Genomic DNA, 27,137 nt, shown 5'->3' on the forward strand with positions numbered 1-27,137 from the left:
CGAACACTAAAGATAAGCGTATTTTAACTTTATACAACGCTTTATACACCTTTAAACACTATGTAATTGTGAAAGTACAACTTTTCTTCAAATGTATTAGAAAATAGAACTATTTGCATGATATAATTTTAATACATGTTGTTTTAATGTTTTAATGCGGATCATGGGAAAATTTTCCCCACGGTCACATGACCTGTCCAGAAGTGGGGCGGAGTGGGGATGTTTGTAGGGAAGGGTACCGTGGGAAAATTCCCACGGTCACATGACCTGTCCGGAGGTGGGAGGGAGGGGGGTAGAAGGGGGGCGGGGCAAGCGTGGGAATATTCCCACGGTCACATGACCTGTTCAGAAAGTGGGGCGGGGTGGGTATGTTTGTAGGGAAGGGTACCGTGGGAAATTCCCACGGTCACATGACCTGTCCGGAGGTGGGAGGGAGGGGGGTAGAAGGGGGGCGGGACAAGCTTGGGAATATTCCCACGGTCACATGACCTGTCCAGAAAGTGGGAAGGGGTGTGGATGTTTGGTGGGAAGGAGGCTATTTTATTTTTTGATACTGTGATTTTTAACATGATATGGTTTTAATATTATGTGTTTGAGACACTTTTTAAAGATATTTTATGTAAAATGTAACATTTTATAAATAATGTGTGGAAGTTAAATGCTTATGGATCAACATTGTTTTAAAAAAACTCTCTTAACTCGTTTTTACTTTTCTGTAAATGACTGAACATTGATTTTTCAATGTTTTAACATTTTTAAAATGTTGTTTTATATGTTTTAACACATTTTGATAACTTTAAGAAAATGCAATTTAAACTTTTCATTAATGTTTTAACATTTTACAAATGTATGAACGCTAAAGACGTGTATTTTAACTTTATACAACGTTTTATAGACCTTTAAACAGTATGTAATGGTGAAAGTACAACTTTTCTTCAAATGTATATTAGAAAATAAACTATTTGCTTGATATAATTTTAATACATGTTGTTTTAGATGTTTAATTCTAGAAAATGTTTGCAATACTAAATATATAATTTAATATATAATTTAATTCATAATATTTCCCTGGTTCTGTTCACGCACATAAGGGAGGAGCAAGCATGGGATAAAAGCCACCGGTGGAAAGGGGCGGAGCAAACGTGGAAAAAAAACCCCCTGCTGGAAAGGGGCGGGGCAAGCGTGGGAATATTCCCACGTCAAAAGGGGGGGCGGGGCTTAAGGGCAATAAATCACTCAAAGTGACATATAGTGCCCTATATTCTCTCTCTACTAACGCACTCTTAAAAAAAGAAAAAAAATACTGACTTTAGGCAAGGCAAGTTTATTTATATAGCACATTTCATACACAATGGTAATTCAAAGTGCTTTACATAGAAGGAATTAAAATAATCAAAAGAAATAAGAATAATTAAAACACTTTAAAGCAGGTTTCAGTTGGTCAATGGAGTAGTCTATTTCAGTTGCCTCAAAATAGCAACACGCCAACAATGCGCCTGAACACATCTCGTTTTCATACCAGCACGCCCATGGGCACACAAATGGGCACAAATGCATTTGCTATAGAAACAATGTGGCGCAGGACGTGAAAATGATAACTGTGTTGGGCTGAAACTAGCAAAAAACACTTGCATTGTGCCGGGTGTATGATAGGGCCCTTAGTATTGAAGTTAGAGATAGATAAATTTAGAGGTAGATAAATATTTAAATGTTCTTTATTGGCATCAATGGTTGCATAAAGAGTTTTTAACATTAATGGAATTTTTACTTTGCAAAACATCTTCTAGTGGGAAAGGGTTCTTTAGATTAGAAAAATGTTCTTCACACTAAGAAAAAAAAAAAAGGTCTTTTAAAAACGGCTCACAGAAAGGTTCTTTGGGGAGCCCAAAAAAGCCTAGTATTATATCTAATAGTATAGAAATGGCATCTCCGAGAAATACCCAATGTGGAACCTTTATTTTTAAGAGTGTATAAAGTCTTCATTTCGGACTCGGCAAAAGTGTGCATCCAGGGTGCAAATCAGCAGCGAAGTGGGCGCTTGCGAGCACCCTTCTGAAACCTAAAATGACAAATGGGTCAACCTAGTCTTGTGGACTTCTTGTGGCCTTCTTGTGGCCATTCTAGTTCACATGAAGTGTGTCATTTGAGTCAGACCCTCACACATTTTACGGAAGTTCCGAAGTGAAACGTCCAATGAGTTGCACAAAAAGCATGTTCATCTTCGAACCAGATGAACGTTTCTGTGGTGACATTTTATTTTTTATTTAATTCATTATTATACATAATAGCTTATTTGGTAAGTTTTTCCATTAAAGTTTGAGACCCCACCTTCACACATTTTCTCTGTCAGAAGCAAAAGATGTTCACAGTTTCTTTCAAAAATGAATAGAGCCTCAACAACCGAAGCACTGTGAAACCACACACACCCACACACATAATACTTGTAACAATGACCCTTAAGTTCGCAGGTCAAATCTGAATTATGATTTAAGCAATTCAAGCTTGTCCTGCAAATCAAACACTTCATCATTTGGGCCGTCTATTTCATTTTCAGCCATCGTCCATAAGAATCTCAACCTTGTTTGTCACATTTGAAGCATGTAAATGATCTTCAACATATCTCATGTCTGGGTCATCCTCGTTTGTCACATTTAAAGCATGTAAATTATTTTTAATATATGTCATGTCTGGGGATTTATCAGAAGAATTCATCATCATTTGTTCTACACTTCCAACATTTAGTACAGTACCCAGATCCAGACTACCTCTGCAGTCGCTGGCCCCAAGCTATGGAACAAATTGCCACTCTCTTCAGAACAGTGACCACAGTGTATGAGTTTAAAAGTCTTTTGAAAACCCATTTGTACTCTTGTGCTTTTAATGTCTTGTGAATGTTTATTTTAATTTTGGTGTTAGACCTAGGCAATTTTGTACAGCACTTTGGTCAACCATGGTTGTTTTAAATGAGCTTCATAAATAAATTAAACTTGAAACTTGAATAAGTTTATTCATTCGGCAATCCTGCAGCCTGAACCTATGGCAAAAAGAACCACTTTGATCTCCTGAGATACAGACAACACAAACACATACAACCATGTGTCTCCACACCCCACAGAGTGAAGATGTGGGAAAGCTTCTTTCCCTCCTGTCCTTCCTTCACATTTGTTCCTTCTCCCCCACTTCCTTCCCTTGACCTATTCTTCCCTTCAGTTCACTTAGAATGATTATGTAAAAATTATAATATGTTCTATGTCAATGCAAGTGATTTGTAGTGATTTATGGTCTTAAATATTAATATTTTGTATTAATATTAATATAGAGTTTTTGGTCACACGTCACCTAAGGCGAATGTGAGAGTGTCAGATGATTTCTTCCTATATTATGGGGCACCAGCCAAGGAATTTCACCTTGACAATAAAGAACAATCATGGAAGATTGTTGAAAGAATTAGAATTATATAAATTATAGGAAGTTCATCATCTGATCAATCTGAAGGATTTAGTGAGATTCTGGCGAGCTTGTAGATCCTCTGATTATCAACACAAGAATGACACAGTTTGCAATAAAAATGAATTTATTAACAAACAGATATACAGTTAAATACCAGATATATAGTTAAATACCACACTCACTAAATACTACTAAGGAAAATGACTAAACTACAAAGGAAAAATGAAATTACAAACAACTACACAAATGGACGTTAACAAAATGAATACGAAGTCTATGGAGGAGTCAATTGTGGTCTTTCTGGATGCTGGTATGAAATAGTAAATAAGCATTTACTATGAATACAGATAACGTGTCTTATGTATCTATCTGTAAACGCTGACCCTAGATTCAGTTTCTGCACAAAAAGCAATCTCATTTAGCAACAACCTAATGCCAAGGTCTTTGGGAAGAGGTTTGGTTAGCTTATATCTACGTTCCACGTGGTTGGGTGATCAGTCTGGTGATGGGCTACGTCTTGCCGCTCACAGTGGGGGTAGACTGGATCGCTTTTCAACAGTTGCAGAGCTGCACTGAGTGCTGGAGGTTCGCTGCTGGTCCTTGTGTAATCTGGAAAACTGTAGGTCAGGTGATGTTCGATCCGCAGGATCCCTTGCGGGCTAGAGGTTACAAAGGCAAGAGTCGTGCAGGTCAGGCGTTGATTGCTGGAGCCGAAGTCCTCAGCGGAAGCAGTTGAGCTGTTTGAAGGTCCGTGTAGGTGAAGGTTTACTTGCAAAAGTAAAACCTTGGTCGTGCTGTTGTTCCTTCCCTTGCCAGGTCAGAAACTCAGAACAAGGGTGTGTTCACTTGGGAAAGCTTTTATTCCTTTCATTTGGGGAGGGGATTACTAATTCCCACCTTCCTACTGTAGTGGGTTTGATTGGGTCGTTGCATTCTGCACATCACGTCCCACCTTTCCACCCTGAGGAACATTGTTCGAAAATACACAGTTAAATGAAACAGTGTAATCCCACATTGGTATGCAGGTAAAGTCTAGTGTGACTGTGGCTTAAGTTATTGACTTCCTGACTGAGATAATTTTTTATTTTTTTTTTATGTTAAAACCGTATAGGCCAATGGAGCTGTTGATGAGATTAAAATGTTAAAATGTATTAACTTAAGCCTAAATTTCATGGGAAAACATAACATAATTATTTTACGAGGTGGCAAATTCCTTTGATGTAAATTGTACAAAAATTTACGATTAGCCTTTTAGAAAAAACGTAAGCATGAAGGCCAAACTCTTAACATACCCATCTCTGGGCCGTAAGCAGATCATTCGTAAACATTTTAATGAAATTGAACGGATTAGCAACCAATTTGCCAAAACACAAAATAGTTACAAACTGCCATGAGATTGTGAGCTCTAATTGCGCAAGGAACAATGAACAAGTCTTTATAACTGGGAACCTGCTATTCATTTTATGCGTATCTCTTTGGTGTTTCGCAAAACTTTAGGCAGAGTTTGTCCAGTTGTAACGTTTGATTAGGCACCAGTCCACCAGAGGGAGCCCTCACCTGAATATTGAACTCTGTCACTTCCTGTTCCTTCAATTGGATTGAATTTCTCTCATGGGTGTATCAAAGTGATCTGCCTAAAAATTACCAGGCAGTAAATGTTAGACATTTAATGTTGAAATATGAATTTTAATTGTGTGGAATTGCACACTGTTTGAAAACCTTTTATTTGTTTTGTTGAACACACAACATTGCCTTATTTCATACAGTCTGAATTACATTTTCTCTTTTCCTATTGATCACAGCTGCTATATTTAGTTATATTTTTCTTGAGTTTTTGAGCTGAAAAGAAAAGAAAAGAACAGAAGAGATGAATAATTCTACAGTGAACTTCACCCCACCTGAAACATCTACAAACTCCACTATTCAGTACATTAGGCTTTCGGAAAGTCTGAACGTTTGTATGTACAGCATCAGTTTCCTGTTTGGTCTTCCTACACACTCCTATGTTATGTGGCTCATCATCACAGGATCAAGAGTTGCATCAGGATTATTTAACCTCAATGTCTGTTTGTGAGATTGGTAACTGTCTGATCTCTTTTATCAATATATTTAATTATTGTACTGGGTTTTCACATCTAACAACATTATCAGAGTTTTTGATAGGACTAGGCATCACTGGTCGTCCTCTGTTTCAGTGTCTGATGTGTGTTGAGCGTTACCTGGCAGTGGTTCATCCTGTAACCTTTCTGAAGTTCAAACCTCTCAGATATAGAGTGATCTGCTGCACTGCGGCCTGGATAATCACTTTTGGATGCTGTTTGTGCTGCATGTATACTATAAGCTTGTTTTATATTTTTGTATGCTTCTACTCCATTCAGTTCATCCTCTTCCTCTCCATCCAGTTGTTCTGCTGTGTGACTGTTCTCAGAGCTCTAAAGCAGTCAGGACCAGGAGAGAGAGGGAGAGAGAGAGGAAAACCACATGAAAAGAGCATTTTATCTCATTCTAATAACTACTGTAGGCATGATTATTTTCTATGTGCCATTTACAATCTCAGGATTTTCTTTCATTCTAACACATAAGTATATTATTGAACTTTTTAGTTTTAGTTTTATTTGTAATGTACTGGTTGGTTTTGTTCAGCCTGTTCTTTATCTGCACCGTGTTGGAAAACTCTCCTGTCTTTTCTCTCTATAAAACTTTTTTTTTTTTCAAATACCTTTGACTGGAAAATTTGTAAGTTACATTCATACATTGTTAAATATCTTTACCTGTTCTTCAATGACCTCAAAACATGTTAATGCATATGTGTTTTAGTATTAGAGATTCCCCATTAACTCCATTGTTTGACATATTATTTAGATGTTTTAGCATAGTATAGTATATAGTATATATAGTCGTTTTTCCAATTAACTATACATTGATAAAGCAGCATTGCCCATTTAACAAAAAAAAAGTGTTGCAGTTGTTAAATGTGTTGCATCTGTTTAGGCCAAATTCTAGATTTATGAATACTGTTTGAGAAGACTGATTATGTGTTTAGTAAAATAAGATTATATAACAATCATCGTTTTTGTGTATGTGTGTGTGTCAGCTGATAAATGTTATTCAAATGTTGCTTTTCGATCTTAAAGCTGCAGTCCGTAGCTTTTTTGGGTTAAAAATTATCCAAAATAAATTTGAGCAAGTACATACCAGCCAGTGTTCAAAACTATCTGTTTGCCTTAGCTCGATTCAAAATGGTAATCTTGTAATAATGTTTTTAATTATACTGGTGGATTTCTGCTGGAAATTCAAGCATGTCTTTGCATCATGTCACATAAAGAAGGTGTCTCAGCTAGTAGGCTATATTGCGTGTGAGGATGTTGGAGGTGGAGATTTATAGCCTTTTCTCGCAGCACTTGATATAATTAAACTTATCAATTTGATGGTGGATCCAGAAAGGTTCAAACGACAATCACCAGTGATAACTGGAGATTCACCCATTGTAAAACTCGAAAGACTTCGGAGAAAAAAAAGAGACTGCAACCGGGCCCATGCAAAAACAAGGATAAATATCGGAAGGTCATTAAATGTAGTCACGCAATGCTGATGTTGTTAACATTAACAATTTGAGAACAAAGTATAATTTGCACGGTTTGACGATAAGCTATCGTTAGATTTAATCAGCGCGATTTACTGCAATGCTTTTTTTCCTCTTAGTTGGTCAGAACAAAAGTGGATGTTATTTTCCGGTGAAAATTCTTATGTTGGTCATACTTCCAAAAAGTAGAATCTGTGATGACAGTATCGACACCGGCACGGTGGCCACACATTCTCCTCAAAACATTGGATTAATCCGCGCTGTGCCATGCCGAGGCACAACCCACGTAAAGTTAATAATTCCGCAAATAACTGCAATTGCAGATTTCGAACAGAGATGGCGACAAAGAGGAAAATCTGTGTCAAAATAAGTCAGTCATGTCTGATAAAATTACAAAACAAAACATGAAAACATGGTTATTGATTACAATTTCTCCAAAGAGATGTATTTCATTAGATAATCAAGTAATTGTCCTTGTCAAAATGGTAATTTACTTAATGAATGTAAATAAAGTATCTGTTCAACATTCTACATATATAGCCTACTCATAAGACGTTTTTTTATTTTATTTTTTTATTAATTGTTTCACTTTTAATATTTGCATATCTGGTGTTATACGTGACGAGTAGCAGATGAAGTCATGCACATATATTCTTGTGGCAGTGAAGTCAGTCTATAAAACACAGCACAGAGATTTATACACATCGAGAGAGACTGAATATTCACTCTTCAGGTGATAAACCTTTGATTATGATTTTGTTGTTTTCATTTCTATAATATGATTTGATTGTCAATGTAAACACATGGACAATAATAAAAACAACAACAACAAAAAAACATCTTATGTGTTAATGTGATTGCATTTAGGCAAGGCAAGTTTATTTATATAGCACATTTCATACACTATGGCAATTCAAAGTGCTTTACATAGAGAGGAATAAAACTAATCACAAAATAAAAGCAAGGAAAATTCAAACAGTTATAAAAGGAATTCAAAGAGATAAACCAGTTATAAAATGAATTAGAGTAAAATGAATTAAAATAGTATATAAACTTCTCATCTGCCAAAACACCGACGTATCTTATTTTGACTCTGAGATTTCCCCATGACGGTCAGTATTCTTCTGTGGATTTTCATATACCGTGGATTATCTGAGCCCACCAGATTAGTAATATGTACCAATCCAGACCAGTAATCTGTACTAGTCACCACAGTGCTCTCTTGATTATCCGTACCAGACTAGTAATCTGTACTAGTCACCAGTGTTCCCTTGACCGTCATGAGTCAATCCCTCTCAAACTCCACCACAGAAAGGTGAGCACTTGCTTACAAATTTGGTCATCAGGACCATCAGGGATTCCCCCACTACTACAATACCCTTCACAAAACACCAGTTATCAATCAGTGCCATTTGAGTTCAGTTTAGAATCAAAAGGAAGAATACAGTAGTTTAGAATCAAAAGGAGAATGCAGAGATAAAATACAGTGTAATCAGTCGGACGAACAGTGGCACAGTGCTCATTCAGTAAATGCACAGCTAAACAGATGTGTTTTGAGTCTGGATTTGAATATGACTATTGTAGGAGCACATCTGATCTCTTCTGGAAGCTGGATCCAGCTGCGGCTGGCATAGTAGCTAAAAGCAGACTCACCATGCTAAGAGTGAACGCCTCGGTTACGACTGTAACCTCGGTTCCCTGAAGAGGGAACGAGCGTTGCGTCGAGTTTGACGCTATGGGAACGCTTTGCGTGATGACGTCTTGAAGCACATGTAAAATCAGTCCAATGGTGTGGCGGAACGTCAGAGGCGGGTGACGTCACGTACCAGGAAGCTATAAAAGCCGGCCCGAAACAGAAAACGAAAGCTTCGTAAAGTCTGAAGTCGTGTTGACAGGCATGAAGGAGATATGGCAAGGTGACGCAACGCTCGTTCCCTCTTCAGGGAACCGAGGTTACAGTCGTAACCGAGGCGTTCCCTTTCAAGGGAACTCGCGTTGCGTCGAGTTTGACGCTATGGGAACGTCTATACCAACGCCTCCATAGCTACAAATGTCTGTCCTGTGTGAAATCTGGTGAGCAGCACTAGGAAGACAAAACATGAGACCCTGGAGCAGAGTCTAGATCCAGAGAGTAGAACCTGACGAAAGTGTGCGGTGAGGACCAGCCTGCCGCATCACAAACGTCCTGTAACGAAACTCCTGATATAAGGGCCTTAGAGGCCGCCATACTCCTCGTAGAGTGCGACCGGACAGCCAAAGGAGAAGGCTGTCCAGCCGCCTCATAAGCAAGTGAGATAGTCTCAACCACCCACTGCTCATCCTTTGCTTAGACACTGGACCTCCCTTGTTAGGGGAGCAAATGTCACTTTTACGCCACAGGGCAGCTCTGTGGACATACGCGTCTAACGCCCGAACAGGGCAAAGCAAATTATTAGCCTCCTGGTCCGATTTCGAAAGGGAGGAGGACCTCCAAGTGCCACGAGGGAAACGAGATACCAAAGGGGTCTTTCCCCACAGACATTCCACCCAAAGGACTGTGGTAAGCACCTACGGCCGCCACATAAACCTTTAAAGTGGACGGGGTCAGACCTGCAGTGAACCGGTCCTGCAGGAACTCCAGAACTGTACCAATTGGGCAGTTGACTGGATCCAACCGACGGTCACTACACAAAGAGGTGAATACTCTCCAGTTCAGGGCATAAAGTTTCCTCGTGGAGGGAGCTCTGGACTGTAGAATGGTCTCAACAACCTCAGTTGAGAGACCTGACTCTATGAGCTGGGCCCCCTCAGAGGCCAAGCCCACAGGTTCCACAGTTCTGGGCGGGGGTGAAATATCGAGCCCTCCGCCTGGGACAGAAGGTCCCTCCTGACGGGTAGCTCCAGAGGAGGCCCGTCGAGGAGCGACACAAGATCGGGAAACCATACTCTGCCCGGCCAGCGCGGGGCTATAAGAAGCAGGCAAACCCGGTCCCTGCGAACTCTCTCCAGAACTCCCGGGAGCAGAGCAACTGGGGGAAAAGCGTACAGACGTAGCCTCGGCCACGTCTGCACCATAGCATCCAGTCCAAAGGAGCTGGATGCGTGAGGGAGAACCAAAGTGGACAGTGAGACGTCTCTCGAGACGCAAACAGACCCACTTATAATTTCCATATCAGCTCCACCACCTCGGGGGTGGAGCCACCATTCCCCGGGCCTCGGCCCCTGTCTCGACAGAGTGTCTGCTCCTATATTCTGGACCCCGGGGATGTAGGCTGCCTTGAGTGACAGCAACTTCCCCTGGGACCACAAGAGGATATGGCGTGCCAGCGCAAACCCCCTTGATATAGGCGACTACCGACGTGTTGTCCGTATGTACTACACATGGTGTCCCCTGAGACCTGTGATAAAGCTCCTCAGAGCCCGGAAGACAGCTAACATCTCTAGGCTATAGAATGCCAGGAACGATGATGGTCTTCCCACAGACCTTGAGATGAGCGACCCTCAGGATCGCTCCCCAACCCGTGAGGGAAGCATCCGTCGTTAGCAGTTTGCGACGACAAGGAGCTCCCAGCACTGGGCCCTGGGACAGGAACCAAGGTTTCTTCCACATAACCAAGGCACGTAGGCATCACCGCGTGACCTTGATTGTGCGAAATGGGTTGCCCCTCGGGGAAAAACCCTCTGGTCCTGAGCCACCACTGCAGGGGCCTCATGTGCAGCAGTCCAAAAGGTATCCCGTTGGAAGCTGCTGCCATGAGACCCAACAGTCTCTGGAACTGTTTGACAGTGAGTAGCTGGCCTAGCTTTACACTTCTCACAGCTGCCAGGATCGAAGCGTGGCGATGACAGGCGCGCCTGCATCGACACTGAATCCCAAACCACGCCTAAAAAAGTGGTCCTCAAAATAGAGAAGCACACTCTTCTTGGCGTTCAGCCGCAACCCCAACTCTTTCATATGGGCGAGAACAACATCTCGATGTTGAACCGCCATCTAATGCGACTGAGCTAAAATCAACCAATCGTCGATGTAGTTCGTGATGCGAATACCCCGGAGGCGCAGAGGCGCCAGAGCTGCATCCACGCATTTGGTGAAAGTGCGGGGTGATAAAGCCAGGCCGAATGGAAGAACTCGATATTGGTATGCTTTGCCCCCGAAAGCAAACCTCAGGAACTTCCAATGACACGGACGGATGGAAATATGCGTCCTTGAGGTCTATCGTGACAAACCAGTCCTCGGACTAATCTGTGGCACGATTGTCTCAATGTTAACATTTTGAACTTGAGCTGCATGACAACTCGAAGACCTAAAATGGGACGCAATCCCCCGTCCTACTTTGGAACTATGAAGTACCGGCTGTAAAACCCGGTTTCCCTGTTGGAGGGAGGTACATATTCTATGGCCCCTTTCTCTAACAGAGTGTTTACTTCCTGTTCCATAACCAGAACCTGCTCGGGGCCCACCATTGTGGGCAGGACCCCCATAAACCGCGGTGGGCATTACTAGAATTGTATCTAATACCCTTTTTCCACGGTCTGCAGGACCCAACGAGAAACATTTGACAGTAGCTTCCACGCTGTCAAAGATTCTACTAGAGGTACCAGTCTCTCGAGACTGGTTTCTGGATTTTGTTGCTGTTGAGTAGTCGGTTCGTCGCCCTGTAACGGCGCACCGGCAGGGAACGACCAAACAGACTGCTCTAGCACCCTCCTCAGAGGGGGCGGGCATCCCGAGGCCACTACGTTTCCGGGTGGACCTTGAGATATGTGCTCGCCGGAGACCGCTGCGCCCTGTAACACCGGAGGCGGCAGGGTTAGCAGAACGGTCCCCTGAGGGCACCGAAGAGAGACGGCACCGTATTTTTCTCCTGCTGTTGAGCAGTCGGTTCGTCGCCCTGTAACGGCGCACCGGCAGGGAACGACCAAACAGACTGCTCTAGCACCCTCCTCAGAGGGGGCGGGCATCCCGAGGCCACTACGTTTCCGGGTGGACCTTGAGATATGTGCTCGCCGGAGACCGCTGCGCCCTGTAACGCCGGAGGCGGCAGGGTTGGCAGAACGGTCCCCTGAGGGCACCGAAGAGAGACGGGCACCGTGAAAAGAGGTGTTAACCGCTCTGCTTCGGGGGGACTACCCTCATTTGTCCTGAGCCCTCAGACATCAGGACTTTTTCCCAGCAGCCTTCTTGGCGGTAATAACGGTCCGCAGATCCGTTTTACCCCTCGAAGACTGCTGGGTTTGAGAGCGCCCTCCGTGTCCCCGAGATTTTTGTGGGGGAGCACGGGAGGAAACGCTCTGTTTCTGAGTGGCGCGGTGCTCAGCGCTCTTTCTAGAGGAGTGAGGCTGCTCCCGCTCAGCAGCCTCATAGAAAGAACGGCGGGGGAGAAGTTTCTGGAGAGCAGCAGCTTGCTTAGCGGCTTCTTGTGATTTTGCTACCGCAACACTAACTGCATCACCAAACAGACCAACAGTGGAGACCGGAGCATCTAAGAGAACATGCTTTTCTTTATCCTTGATATCACTTAGATTGAGCCACAGATGCCTCTCAGTGGCCACCAGGGCTGCCATAGACCGCCCGATAGATTTAGCGGTCTCCTTGGTGGCCCTGAGAGACAAATCTGTGGCTCTGCGAAGTTCGGCCACAGTGTCAGGTCCAATTCCCCCGCCCTCCTCCAAATCCCCCAATAATTCAGCCTGATAGGCTTGTAAAATGGACATCGTATGCAGACACGCTGCAGCTTGACCAGCGGCTGCATACGATTTATGAACCAGGGAAGATGTTACTTTAACTGGCTTAGAGGGAAGTGTAGGAGCTTTCAGAGAAGATGCCGTTGCTGGAGAGAGATAGCCCGCAAGCGTCTCTTCCACCTTCGGCATCTCCCCATAACCATACTCTTTATATTTAGATATTGAGGAGTAGTGAGATGTTTGTGGTGTATAAACTCTGTGAGACACTGGTTTCGCCCACGATCTCGACACCTCGGTGTGGAGATCGGGGAAAAACGGCAGGCTCCTGCGCTGGGGCTGCGCACGAGATGGCAGGAAGCGTTCGTCGAGCTTACTTTTCGAACGAACGTCCTGCCTATCTTCTGGCCACTCAATAGACAGTCTGTCAACAGCTCTAGTAATGACATCGAGCAGTTCCTCAAACGCATGAGACTGAGGTGGCGAATCCTCAGACTCAGCTTCAATACTCACAACATCCAACTCCTCAGAGCTGGATAGTTGCAGTACTGGTGCCTCTATCGGGGGGGAAGAAACCGCCGCGCGTGCTTCCACACCCTGATGAGAGGCACTGGATCTGTCAGTAAGAGGCTGAGATAAGGCAGAGCCCGTCTCAACATCCACTGACAGATCCATTTGCGAACCCCAGGTCTGAGATCGCCGCCGAGCCTCAGCCGCGGCGGGACCCGAGCCCTGGGGAACGTGGTCGGGATTGAACCGAGCCAAGCGGGATCGGAGCGTCCGCAATGGAAGCGCACAGCAATGCACACAGTCACCACCCTCGAGTGCTGACTGGGCATGCTCCTCTCCCAAACAAACAACACAAAGAGTGTGTGTGTCACCTCCCGTTAAATAACGCGGGCAGGGATGGACACACACTCTAAACTGCTGCTCGCTCGCCATACTGAATATATATATATATGATATAGACAGACAACACCAAATATACAGACAGATTTCACACAGAGCGCAACTGAAGACTCAGAAAGCTTTCGTTTTCTGTTTCGGGCCGGCTTTTATAGCTTCCTGGTACGTGACGTCACCCGCCTCTGACGTTCCGCCACACCATTGGACTGATTTTACATGTGCTTCAAGACGTCATCACGCAAAGCGTTCCCATAGCGTCAAACTCGACGCAACGCGAGTTCCCTTGAAAGGGAACCCTTGGTATTTCTATCTGATGTAGTCCTAATGATCTGAGTGATCTGTTGGGTTTATATTCAGTGAGCATATCTGCAATGTATTGAGGTCCTAGGCCATTGAATGATTTATATACCAGTAATACTTTAAAATCAATCCTAAATGTAACTGGGAGCCAGTGTAAAGACCTGAGGACTGGTGTGATTTGTTCATATTTTCAAATAATCCTGGCAGCAGCGTTCTGTATGAGCTACAACTGTCTTATGGTCTTTTTGGGAAGGCCAGTGAGGAGTTCATTACAATAATCCACCCTGCTGGTGATGAAAGCATGAACAAGTTTCTCTAAGGGTGCTTCTCAATATCCCTCCTCGCTCCTCCGACCTCCATCCTCTGACCCGGAAACCGATCGAGCTCAGCCATCTTGAAGGACATCTCAATTCTCTAATTGCACCGTGAGGATGGAGGAGTGAGGAGGCTTCCTGAGGAGTCATGAGCGAGGATACACAGGAAGTAATTTTTGTTTTATTGACTAAAACGTGACGCACGTATAAATTCTCCTCCCCCTTCACATCAGTCACAATTTTAATTTATACTTTACCTTTGCAGTTTATATAAACCACACATCTCACATATTTCAACAGGATATCTTGCTTTATTATTATTTATTATGAATTTCTTAAATAAACAAACTTCAACAACATAAGGGCAGATCCCTTGAGCGCTGCTGATGATGCAGTGAAGTGACGCTCGAGTGATCAAGTATTCCAATGTAAAAAAAACCGCTTTCATTCGATTCCTCCGTCCTCATCTTCTTTCCTTGCAGCCTTCCCTCGCATCCTACAGGGGGGTGGAGCTGAGACGCAAGGAAAGGAAGCGAGGATGCACAAATAAGAAATGAGAAGCACCTTAATTCTTGTCTGGAAACAAAGCATCCAATTCTTGCAATATTTTTGAGATGATAGTATGCTGATTTAGTTATTGTTTTGACATGACTACTGAAGCTAAGGTCTGACTCCAGAATCACACCGAGATTCCTGACTTGATTTTTAGTTGTTAGACCCCTAGCGTCAAGGTATGCGTTCACCTTGAGAACTTCATCTTTGTTTCCAAACGCAATGACTTTAGTATTGTCTTTGTTTAGCTGAAGAAAGTTTTGGCATATCCAACTGTTGACTTCATCAATGCATTGGCACAGGGAGTTAATGGGGCTGTAATCGTTAGGCGATAGGGCTAAGTAGATCTGTGTGTCATCTGCATAGTTTGTCGTCTGCATGGTAAGCAATTTGGTTCTTTCTCAGTATTTGGCTCATGGGAGCATATACAGGTTGAACAGGAGTGGCGCAAGAATTGAGCCTTGATGGACTCCGCATGTCATGGATGTCCACTCAGACTACTCACATAATAACCTCTCCCTTCTAAGTATGACCTGAACCATTTTAGGACTATCCCAGAAAGCCCAACTAAATTTTCCAGCCTGTCAAGAAGTATGTTGTGATCGACAGTGTCAAATGCAGCACTGAGGTCGAGTAGTACCTGCAATGATAATTTGCCTGAATCAGTATTTAAGCGAATATTGTTTATTATCTTTATGAGCGCGGTCTCTGTGCTGTGATGCGGTTGGAAACCTGTTTTTTTTTTTTTTATTGTTTCAAAAAGTTAATTGAAATCCTTCTTAAGGAGTTCTGACTGCTCTTTATGAATATCATTCTTCCCCATAAGAATGATAAGTCGATTTGCAGTCTTATGTTTCATCAGAATGTTCTGAAGTTCCCTGTTTACATCAGAAGTTGTTGCTTGTGGAAGGCAGCACATAGTTGTATCCCTAATAGAGCCCGACCAATATGGATTTTTGGGCGCCGATGCCGATAAAAAAAAGCCAGATACCGATATATCGGCCGATATTATTTATGTGTATATTATAATACAGTAGCAATATTATTTATGTGTATTATAGTACAGTAAGTTTGGACACACTTTCCAATTGGTGTGTACAAACTTTTGATGGGTACTGTATATAGAATACACAGTATAAACAGAATAAATATATAAACGTTTTGCAATGATCACTCAAATGTGGTGATCAAACACTTGTGTGACAAAGATATGTAATGGAGGCAGGGTGAATGATAGAATGAGAATTTGAGCTGTAACCAAACTAGTTTACATTGCATTTTATATTATATTATATTCTAAATACTGTTGCATAATCTTCATTAACGACTTTGTCTTTTAATTTAGTCACGTTATTTAAAACATAACTTGTATCAATAAATATATCAAAAGTGTCACTGACAAAACCTTATCTTCTATTTTTAATCTTAATTTCTCTAATATCTACCAGTGGAGGAAGAACTCAGATCTTTTTAGTAAAGTAAAATTAATAATATCATAATGAAAACGTTTATAATTACATATGTACAGTAGTTTTATACTATTTTAAATAAGTAGTAAGCAAAATGTACTAAATGTGAAACTAAGTAACCCGAATATTCGTTCGGTGGGTTGGTATTCGATTTGAAAATTTGACATTCCTTTTTTTTTCACATCTGGGATCCCCCGAAACGTTCTCATTCGCGCTTGAATAAGGCCGGCGACACACTGACTGCGTGGCATGGCCGTTTTTATTTCGGCTCCCATGTTAACAGGTTGGAGTTTGCACACTGCCTGCGTGAGACGCATCTCTCAGGCGCGGCTCAAGCCACGCGGAAAACGCATGCATGCTAGAAATAGAACTGACGCCAAGTGTTCCAGCAACGGGAGTGTTCTCTGGCTAGAGCGCAGAACAGCGGAGTTTGTATGGACGAAGTGCAATGTCTGAGCTTGTGTTTTGGGTTAAGCTGTGTTGCTTTGACATTGTGGAAAATAGAATAATAGAAACAAAATGTATTAGCCTTTTTACCCGTTATTATGAATCTAAATTAATCTCGTTTTTTAATTTAACTTAATTTCGTTTTTCTTTATTTAAATTTCGTTTTTCTTTATTTAAATTTCGTTTTTCTTTATTTAAATTTCGTTTTCTTTATTTAAATTTCGTTTTTCTTTATTTAAATCTACCCTTTACTGTGTCAGTAATTTTTTTAGTCAGAAAAATATTAGACTACCTTAAAAGTATTGCTTAATTTAACAGACCTGTGTGTGTGCGTTTTATATCAGTGTCCATTCTCGGATGCGTTCTCTGCCTGTGAGGTGCGCCGCTTCCCGCTCGCGCTGTTCTGTAGTTTACTAAAAGTGTATTAATTCTGAACGTGTTGCATCTCGCGTGTCCATCTGGCTACTCTTAATGCAAAATGGCCCTATATAAAGTGTTATAATTACATAAATTATTGGAATATTGCTTGATGTTGTAACATAGCAGAATGAGCTTTAACACTGTGTCTACACCGGACACGGCCATTATTTTTTTGCCACTTTTGCCGTTCTTTGTGACAGCTTTTAGGTGCTTTATTGGCAGCGCCATCCTTACATAAATCACTGCACGCTGCATTTTTTTAAATATTAATTTATCGGCCATTATAAATGCCGATACCGATAGTTAGGAAAATGCCTAATATCGGCCCGCCGATATATCGGTCGGGCTCTAATCCCTATTGCTAATGTTTCTGATTATGGAGTCCCCCACTATCAGAGTCCTGTGCTCTGCTGCACTCTGAACTGAGTGCTGCTGTCTGCTCGACCTCGAGCGCCAGTTAGCATCAGAGTTAGCTTCTGGCTGAGTCGATCTTTGTTTGATCACATTCATCGGGGATTCCAGATCTACATTCATTAATACTTCAAATCTGTTCTCAATGTGTATAGGCAGTGGTAGGAAACCAGTGTTTGCAATCCTTGTCAGAGCCGTATCTGGGGTAGAGGATGCTACTGCGGCAATATGTGATGCTCGTAACAATCTGATGTCTCGAGTGCCTTTGGGTCTCACTCCCTGTTTGTGCCATCGATTTGTATGTCGATCAGTTACAGCTTGTTTCTCTACACTCAGTATGGCCTGTCGAGGAGCAATAGATTCATGGGACTCACCAGCTGTATGCTGAGGGCGTCCATGATGAAGCTCTGTTGTGTGTTTCGTCTATGTCATATATATCTAAAGTTAAAGAAGTACAGATGAGCTGAAAATATTAAATTACTAATTAAATTACTAATAGTATCCACCACCGAACCCATCATTGAATCCTTGACTGTTTTATGCTACTTTCAGATTAACTCTATTATGTGTGTTTATTTTATTGGGCTTAAAATCCAATCACTCACATACACTATACCTTACATTTGACACTCAATTTCTTTTTGTGTGTGTGTGTAACACGTGTTAAATGTGTTGCACCTGTGCAGGACAGATTATGAGAGACTATGTTTTTATGTCATTAAAGTATTACATAATTCTTTCAGCCTTAATTTGGAAGTTAATGATCAGTTGATACATTTTGTTCAAATGCTACTTGGTTAACAATTTCAATCTCAATTCAAAATAAGTATCATAATCTCTGATGGAATTAAAAAATATCAAAATGTGGATAAATAGCACAATTTAATGATTCTACTCCACATAGTATACTATTCATTACATAATCAAATCACAAATATTCCTATATTCCCTGCTTTAATTTGTTTTGCATTCATGTAAATAAAGTGTTGTAGGCATTATAAACTGTGAATGTGGTGACATTTTTACAGAATTATGCACCTTATTTTTAAAAGTGGAAGTAGGTCAGCTATTTTTTGTGAATGTGTGAGACTTCTGATCCATTAGCCACTATAAAGAAAAACGGAAAATAATAAAGTACAGTAAATGGTAAAAGTATTTGCCAAAACAATGTTTATAATTAATACAAATGTAATTAGTAGTAATTAATATTGGTATTGGGCTATATCTTAATGTTGGGATGGATGGAGGGATGGATGGATGGAGCTTGCTTCTGTTAGTTTCACACATTCAGTTCTATTGAATCCACTCAGCAAATTTCCCCCAGTTTTAATGAGCAGTTCAGAGACTATTGTTAAAGATTAAAAACAAAGCAGACCAGCAGTTTTACATTGTTTCATTATTGCTAACTCTTAATAAGATTTTGATTAAAAACACAAGATTAATTGTGCAATACTGATTTTGAGTTTCAATAAGTTTTTATTAAAATGTAAAAAGTAGAATGTTTAAGCATTGTAAGAACTAGCAGATGGACCTATCTTACTACAGCATTTCAATAGTTAAGCATGAAATTGATTTTTTTTCTTTAAGCACACAAAAGACCGTTTTGATTTTGTTTGTTAAACTCACAGTATTGCAATACACTGCAGTCGTGTCCAGTCATTTATGGATGTGCTTATGATTCACCAGTTAATCAAGTGCCAGACGACAGAGACGATAAAGAAGACTTAAGGATTCTCATGAAAACGTACAACCACATATCACATAGAGCTCAAAATATTACAAGACAAGGAACAGACAGAAACATAGGGTTTAAATACATAGCAACCAAGAGGAACTAACAAGATTAATTAACACAACACACCTGAAATGAGGAACCTAATTGATTAGTAACCAAGGAGACAATCAGGTAGGGAACAATGGCGGTAATGCACCGAAAGTTGGTTTGCCAACCACCATAAAACTCCATTAGAAGAAGGTAGGGAACAGCTCCAGTACCACACCCCAGTCCAGCAGGTGGTGGTAATGCACCATTAAAGTTAGTTGCCAACCGCCATACAATTGAAAGAAGAAGAAGGTAGGGAACAGAGGAGAACTGCTAAACAGACTAGTTTAGCAAACATAAGTTTAACAAACATAAACAGAGAAACATATTAGAAACAAACATAACCCTGACACCAGTGTGGTCCTCAGGAAAAAAAACCCAGTCTGTAGGCACAGACTTTTCAACTCAAAATTTGTCTTTTTTTAACGGTGGCCACAGGAACTATATCTTTTGCCAGGTGAAATGCAATTGTGTCTGTTATTTCTTTGTGCCTGAGGGAGTTGGATGGGTATGGTGTTGCTCTAAAGAACATTGCTTTTATTGACGTTTGTTTCGTCTGAGCAGTTTTGTTTTTAACCATCTCATACTGTTGTAGCCTATGTGATGACGTTTCAGATGATTTAACAGATTTGTGGTGTTTCCTTTTGGTGCAGAAAGAATGGCTAAACATTGCTTGCAATGTACAGTATGGTTTTCTGAACAGCATCATCTGGGTTGAAAATGAAAAAAGTCCACACTTCAGAAAAAAAATCCTTTTAAGGGTTCTTATCATCAAGAAAATCCTTTTCAGGGTTCTTACTTGTGCTTTGCTCGGCCTCAGTCATTCTTCTGCATTGCTTAGTTTCTGCTCAAAAGTTTCTCGACTGTCGCATGCGCTGTTCTTGTGATGCAACTAGCACAAGCACATCTTGGTTTCGCTGTGAGTGATAGCGTGTTATCTCAAGAGCAGACGAGAGTTATGCTTCTCTCCTCATGTTTAAAATATAATTGTCTTAATCGCTGAAATGCAGGATTAAGATTCTGTGGGTTGTTGTATCAAGATAGCGATCTTTTAACGATTAGTCGTTTAGCTCTACTGTTAAGCTTGATTTTCCCAGGATACTAGCTACTGTGACATTTCTATGTGTGAAGGAATATGAACTTGAGCTTAACACTTGGGAAACAGCTTGCAAATGACTTAGAACTCAGGTTGGAACGTTTCCAAGACCATTGAGCTATTACCGCTACCAATGAATACTGTGTAGTTCAGTTTAAAAACAAAGTAGAAAGACATAAAACGTATGCTTCTCTACATCTACGTCTGATGTATTAAATGCTCACAATTTTACATTTGAGACAATAGAGATTCTATTCCAGTGCCTGTATTCTATCTGAATTCAAGTAGATGTCAAGCAATTCTACCAGAGGCATACTGGGATTTGTTCGAAGCAACATTCTGGAACAACATTCCTGTCCGAAAATGTAATCCTAACCATATTCCTAACCCTATAACTTATCCGTAAAATCAGAGGGAAATGATAGGGGAATAACACTGATGTAGAAGCACTTAACCCTGGTTGTAAGCCTAAACTTAACATAAACTGTAAACTTGTCCACCTCCTTTTTTTTGTTGCCTTAAATTTTTTTTTTAGGATTCCCATTTTAGTCCAAGGAGAAGTGGTGTTCTGAGATCAACTTGCTTTTTTGTATAATAACATAACCCTCACAGAACACCTTTTTAAAACACTAGATTTAAATGTAGTTTAAAACGATTTATAAGCCTTTTAAACTAGTGAGGCTTGGCTGTTCTACTTTCACTTTAGTAGTGAGGATATTTTTGGACCTTGCAAGTGGCAATATGGGGTCTTTCCATAGACATAATTATTTTTATACTGTACAAACTATACATTATATCCACTAACCCTAAAACTACCCATCACAGAAAACTTTATGCATGTTTACATTTTCAAAAAAAACAAAAAACCATTCTGTATGATTTGAGAGAGAGAGAGAGAGAGGCTCAAAAAACATTTATTTACCAACATTTTTAAAAATGCAATTTTACATTATTTTTCCAGGACAAAAATAAAGGACTAAAATAAATAAATAAGTAAATGAATAAAGAGAAATAAATAAAATTAAATGTACAAGTCCAAACAATCATCACTATCAATATCACAAATACACTGATTCACAGCCCATCGGTGTTTAAACTTCTCCATGTTATTTACCAGTTTATGATATGTGAACTCAATTTTAACGCAAGATTTTACTAGTCCTTTTAAAATGGACACAATATCATCTGACCCAGCCCCGTTCAAATGATATTTTCTTGATAGCCAAATTGCCAGTTTAGCTTTTCCAAAAATAAAATTAATTAACACATGCACTTCCTCCTTCCTTCTACTGTATTTTGGACCATAAATTAAAAAAAAACTGGTGTAAAGATTTCTCCTAATTTATGAGACCACTCTTCTAAAATACAAAAAACTGGTTGAAGTCTTTTGCACTTTAAAAACAAATGAAAAACTGTCTCCTGTTCCCCACAGAAAGGACAACCCTTCCCTACCTGTGGATCAAGGTGTGCTATGTGTCTGTTTGTAGCTATAATCCCGTGTACTATTCTCCACTGCAGGTCTCCAGACCTCTTCTCAATGGGAGGTTTGTACAGGGACCTACAGCTGCCTTTGGGGGAGGCGCCTGGCCCAAAAAACTCTTGCCATTTGGACTCGCTAACAGTCTCTAGTGCTTTAAGATGCCATGATTTCACACACATAGTATATATGTTCGTCTTATCAGCATTGCAAAAGTACTTCGGCTGATGAGTCTTAAAAGACAGCAAGCAACCTTCTTTCTCTTGCCATGTACCATTCTCTGGTGAAAAAAGCAACTGAGGAAAGCTACAGTGATCAGTCTCTTTTTCAAAACTTTCCATTGCCAGTTTGTAATCCTGAGGCAGGGTCTCAATTATCTGAGTCAGCACATTTTTTATCAATCTGATAGATTTAATTCTCAATTTTTCAGCTAAATTCTCAGGGTTAATCCATTCTTTGACTCGTAAATGTCCAATCTTTAAGATGTTTGCTGCCCACATGGCTTTTCTAAGAGTGTCTGAATGTCACTTCCATCCCGTGAGAACTTAAAAAGTGCCCATGATTTAAAGAGTGATCTGTAAAAGAGACTCAGTCCAGTCAAATCCAGTTTGTTAAGATCCATCAGAAACAGGTGACGGTGTAGTCCCATGTCTCCTACTCTTCTCAGGAGAGCACATGCGATCTCAGCCCAGCTCACATCCACACCATAGATTAATCTCCTTGCTGTCTGGATTCGAAAAGCCTTTAGTCTCGATTTGATGTCAATCAGCCCCTGGCCTCCTTCTTGCCTTGGTAAGTATAGCACAGCAGCCTTCAGCCAATGCTGTCCCGACCAGAAGAAGTCTACTATCCGCTGCTGTATTTCTTTCACCAGCTTTTCAGGAGGTTCTGGTATCATCATTTTGTGCCATAATGAAGAAGCAACCAGGTTGTTACATACCAGAACCGTCCCCCTATAGGACAGCTTGGGTAGCAACCAGTTCCAGCGAGACAACCGAGCACACACTTTCTCCACAAGGCCCTCCCAATTTTTATCCCTATACTCCTCTATTCCTATAAAAAACCCTAAATATTTAAAACCTGTACAGTTCTCCCCCACTGTAACCCACGAAGTATTGGACCTTTAGAAACCCTTCCACACCACAAAGCATCACTTTTCCTCCAGTTGACCACAGCGGATGAGGCTTTACCATAACACTCTAAAGACTCTTTAAGTGCCTGAATATCACTTTCCTCTCTGATTATAATTGTGAGATCATCAGCATATGCAGATAATTTAATAGAGTAATTCATGGTATTAACCTGTAAACCCATTAGTTCCCTTCTCAGTTTACATATGGTTCAATTACGATACTATACAATTGCCCTGAAATAGGGCAACCCTGTCTGATTCCTCTTCCTACATTTATGTGGATACTTAACCCACCACCCATTTTAATCATACATGTTGCTTTGGTATAAAGAAGCTTGATCATTGAAATAAAACTTTTCCCAAAACCAAAAGCATTAAGGGTATCAAACAAAAAAACATGATCAACCCTATCAAAAGCCTTTTCTTGATCTAAGGACAAAAGACCCAGATTAAGATCATTCCAATTGGCATAATCAAAAACATCCCTAATTAAATGAGATTATCTGTAATTAACTGATTTTTAACACAATATGACTGATCTTTATGTACAATTTCATGCAAAACTTTGTTTAACCTATTTGCTAAAACCTTCGAAAATATTTTATAATCTGTACACAAGATTGCAACAGGTCTCCAATTCTTTAGGAGTGTTAAATCACCCTTTTTCGGGAGCAAAGACAAAACCGCTCTTTGACAGCTGGTTGGAAGAATTCCTTCATGACAACATTTCTGAAACACTTTAAAAAAGTCCTGACCTACAATTGGCCAAAAAGTCTTGTAAAACTCAGCTGGTAGTCCATCCATTCCCGGACAACGGCCTGAAGATAGACCCATCACAGCTCGAGAGACTTCCTCAAAAGCAATATCATTCTCTAATGACAGCTTTTTTTCTTCAGATAAAACAGGTAAATCTCTTAAAAGTTCAGTCCTGGAATGTTCATCTGAGCTTTCAGCAGTGTACAATTTAGAATAAAAGTCAACAGCAATTCTTCGCATCTCCAGTGGTTCTGATGTGACATGTCCGTTATTGTCCTTCAGTAAAATCATTTGTTTCTGCTGACCCACCTTACGCTCTAGGTTAAAAAATTTGTTTCTGCTGACCCACCTTACGCTCTAGGTTAAAAAATTTGTTTCTGCTGACCCACCTTACGCTCTAGGTTAAAAAAATAAGACGTGGGAGCGTCCATGTCCTTCAAATGTACATAGCGGCTTCTTATAAGAGCCCCTTTAACTTTTTCATCCAGTATTGAACTTAAAACATTTTTCTTTTCAGTCCACAAGACTTTTAAATTAGCATCATCATTAACAGTCATATTTGTTTCAATGTCAGCAATTTCTGCTTCCAGCTGTTTTAATGTATTTTTCAACCGTACAGAGGAGTATGCAGTATATTTTTGAGAGAAATCTCTTATATGGGCTTTGCCAACCTCCCACCACTGAATAATCAACGCATTCTCATCCCCAAATCGTCACTTTCCGTCACTTTCAGACATTCTTCAATATCCGACGCACAAAGCACCCTTTAGCGTCCATATGAGACGCTTCGGTTATGGGTAGGTTTAGGTCTGTGGTAGGGTTATGCGTCTCATATGGACGCTAAAGGGTGCTTTGTGCGTCAGATATTGAAGAAATTTTGAAAGCGTCAGTATATGACGACTTGGGATGAGAACGGGCTGGAATAATATCTTCAAAATTACTCTGTTCTATTTGCCATTTCTCCCAAAAACACTCAAAATCTTCACAAAAAGACTTATCTTCTAAGAGTTTAGTATTTAGATGCCAATAATAGCTCTTATGTACACTTTTAGACAAGGTAAACCCAACTGTAACAAGCTTATGATCAGAAAGAATATTGGGGATAATTTCTGTGTTAACAACTCTATTTTTTAGGTTAGAAGATATATAAAAACGGTCCAAACGTGCAGCATATATCCTCTCATTATTCACTTTCACCCATATATATTGTTTTATAGAAGGGTTATTCACTCTCCACACATCTGAGAGACTGAGCTTTTTTAAAACACTAGCCAAACAGGAGGCTGATTGTGCGTGTGGTTCTTCCCCATTTCTGTCTAGAACAAAATCTATAGTGCAGTTCCAAAAAATCATCACTTTCTTCTTTGATTATGCTTTCTAATTTAGCAAGAATAACTTTCTTTTCCCCTCGCTTTTCCTAGCTTTTTACCTAGGTTTGTTACATGCTTTTTAAGGCGGTATCTTTTTTGCTGAGTAAGTTCCTCATAGCTGCTGACCTTCCTAGCCCTCATTGCAGAAACAATACATTTTTCCGTATCCGGGAAGTAATCACTTATCTCAACCCCTGTTTTACCTTTTGTTTGATCTAAAAAGGAATTGATTTGTTCAACACTGTACAAATCCTTCTCAGCCTCTTTAGTCATCTCAGGCCACTCATCATCTTTCATCCCATCGTCAGTGCACTGTGATAAACACTCAAACTCATCATCCATTTTCTCCTGAGAGCCAGCTACCTGTACAACATCACTGTCCATACCTTTATCCTCAGCATCACCCACATTATTATCAACACTAGCACTCACATCTTTATCAGGTAAATGACTACCTCCAGGTTGTTCCACACATCCAGCATTATTAACATTAGAATCACTCACCTCTTGCTGTCCCTCCACTTCCTCTGTAGCACCATTATCTTGTTCTTCATATCTCGGAGTTTCTACGATATTTACATGGTGTTCGCTGTTATTATCGTCGGCGCGAGATGTGGAAGAGCGCACTTCGTTTTTTTTCGGACATGAAAATCGCTTATGGCCCAAGTCTCCACACTCAAAGCATCTCAAACTCTCCGAGCTAGTATAAACCATGAAAGAGCTCTCTCCGTGAGTTACACGGAAAGAAGCCTCCAGTGTCCTCTCCGGAGAGCTGAGAAACAAACCATACGTCTAAAGGAAAGCACGTGCTTTAAAGCGGCGTCTTTACATCCCAGAGGTACCGCTTTAACAGGGCTCGCAATCTTACCGAATCTTAACAGTTCTTTAACAATGGAACTTGTTAAAGAGAGAGAGAGAGAGAGAGAGAGAGAGACCTCATTCCATTAACTGGTAGAAATGGGAAATTCAATTGTGCGCTGTTCAAATGGTGTAAAATGCTATAGATCATTTTGACTTTTATTTCTTTTTATCTTTATTTGCCTATATATTGTTTATGTGAAATGGTGCATAGGAAGCTGTGCCATATTGGTGAACGCTTTGAAGTGAAACCACAAAAACAGCACAGAGTATCATTTACAGCACATTTACATCAAGAGAGACCGGACATTCACTCTTCAGGTGACAAACTTTAATATAAACGTATTTTTCACTTGATTTAAGTTTAAACAAGACATACAAGTGGGGGGAAATATATATATATATATATATATATATATCTGTCAGTAAGACAAAATTCTCTTAACATCACAATCTATGAAAACAAGTAAATGTGTCTTGTTTTAAGCATTTGAAATGGACAAAAAAAAAAAAACGAATTTAGAATATTATTATTATTATTATTATATTATTAATAATATAATATTATTATATTTCCAAATGTGTGAAACTGTCTTCACAACTATTGATGGTTTCTTTAGGAAAATATGTCATGATTAGTTTTAGGCCATTTTCCATTTGTTGTAGGCTTGATCCAATTTCTGGAGCTTGCTGTAGGCATTCCCAATTTAAACCCTTGATTTGGTGTAATAATTATGCTAGGTACATTGGCAAATTGTGAATGTGCCATAATGCTTAATGTTAATTCATTTACTGTATAATTGTTAGGTTCTTGATGTTATGTTGGCCACTTGTTAGACTACAATTACTAAAAACATATCCTTTCAGACATGACAATAAAATTAACCTGAGCTGTACATACTATACATATGTATATAATATCATAAGACTAGACAGAAGTAGATTTTTTTTGCACTTACTATTCAAATTATTTAAAACAACATGTCATTTTAAACCTCAGGTTTTTTTATTTGACTGCAATGTTTGCATATGTATTATTTTATGTGAAATGCTGCATATGAAGCTGTGCAAATGACAACATTGAAGTGAGACTACAAAAACAGCAGAGAGTAT

At 40.3% G+C, this 27,137-nt stretch overlaps 1 pseudogene across 1 annotated transcript in view; it reads right to left on the reverse strand.

Moving 5' to 3' along the window:
- Positions 1 to 25,880, reverse strand: part of LOC311097030 (putative inhibitor of apoptosis) — a 35,119-nt pseudogene extending 9,239 nt beyond the window's left edge. Inside the window, exon 1 of the transcript in view lies at positions 25,370 to 25,880. The product of the transcript in view is annotated as a putative inhibitor of apoptosis (transcript). The remainder of the gene's footprint in view (positions 1 to 25,369) is intronic.
- Between the last annotated feature and the right edge of the window lie 1,257 nt (positions 25,881 to 27,137).

The sequence above is a fragment of the Abramis brama genome, assembly GCF_963993115.1.
Source record: "Abramis brama genome assembly, chromosome: 15".
NCBI classification, from domain to species: Eukaryota; Metazoa; Chordata; class Actinopteri; order Cypriniformes; family Leuciscidae; genus Abramis; species Abramis brama.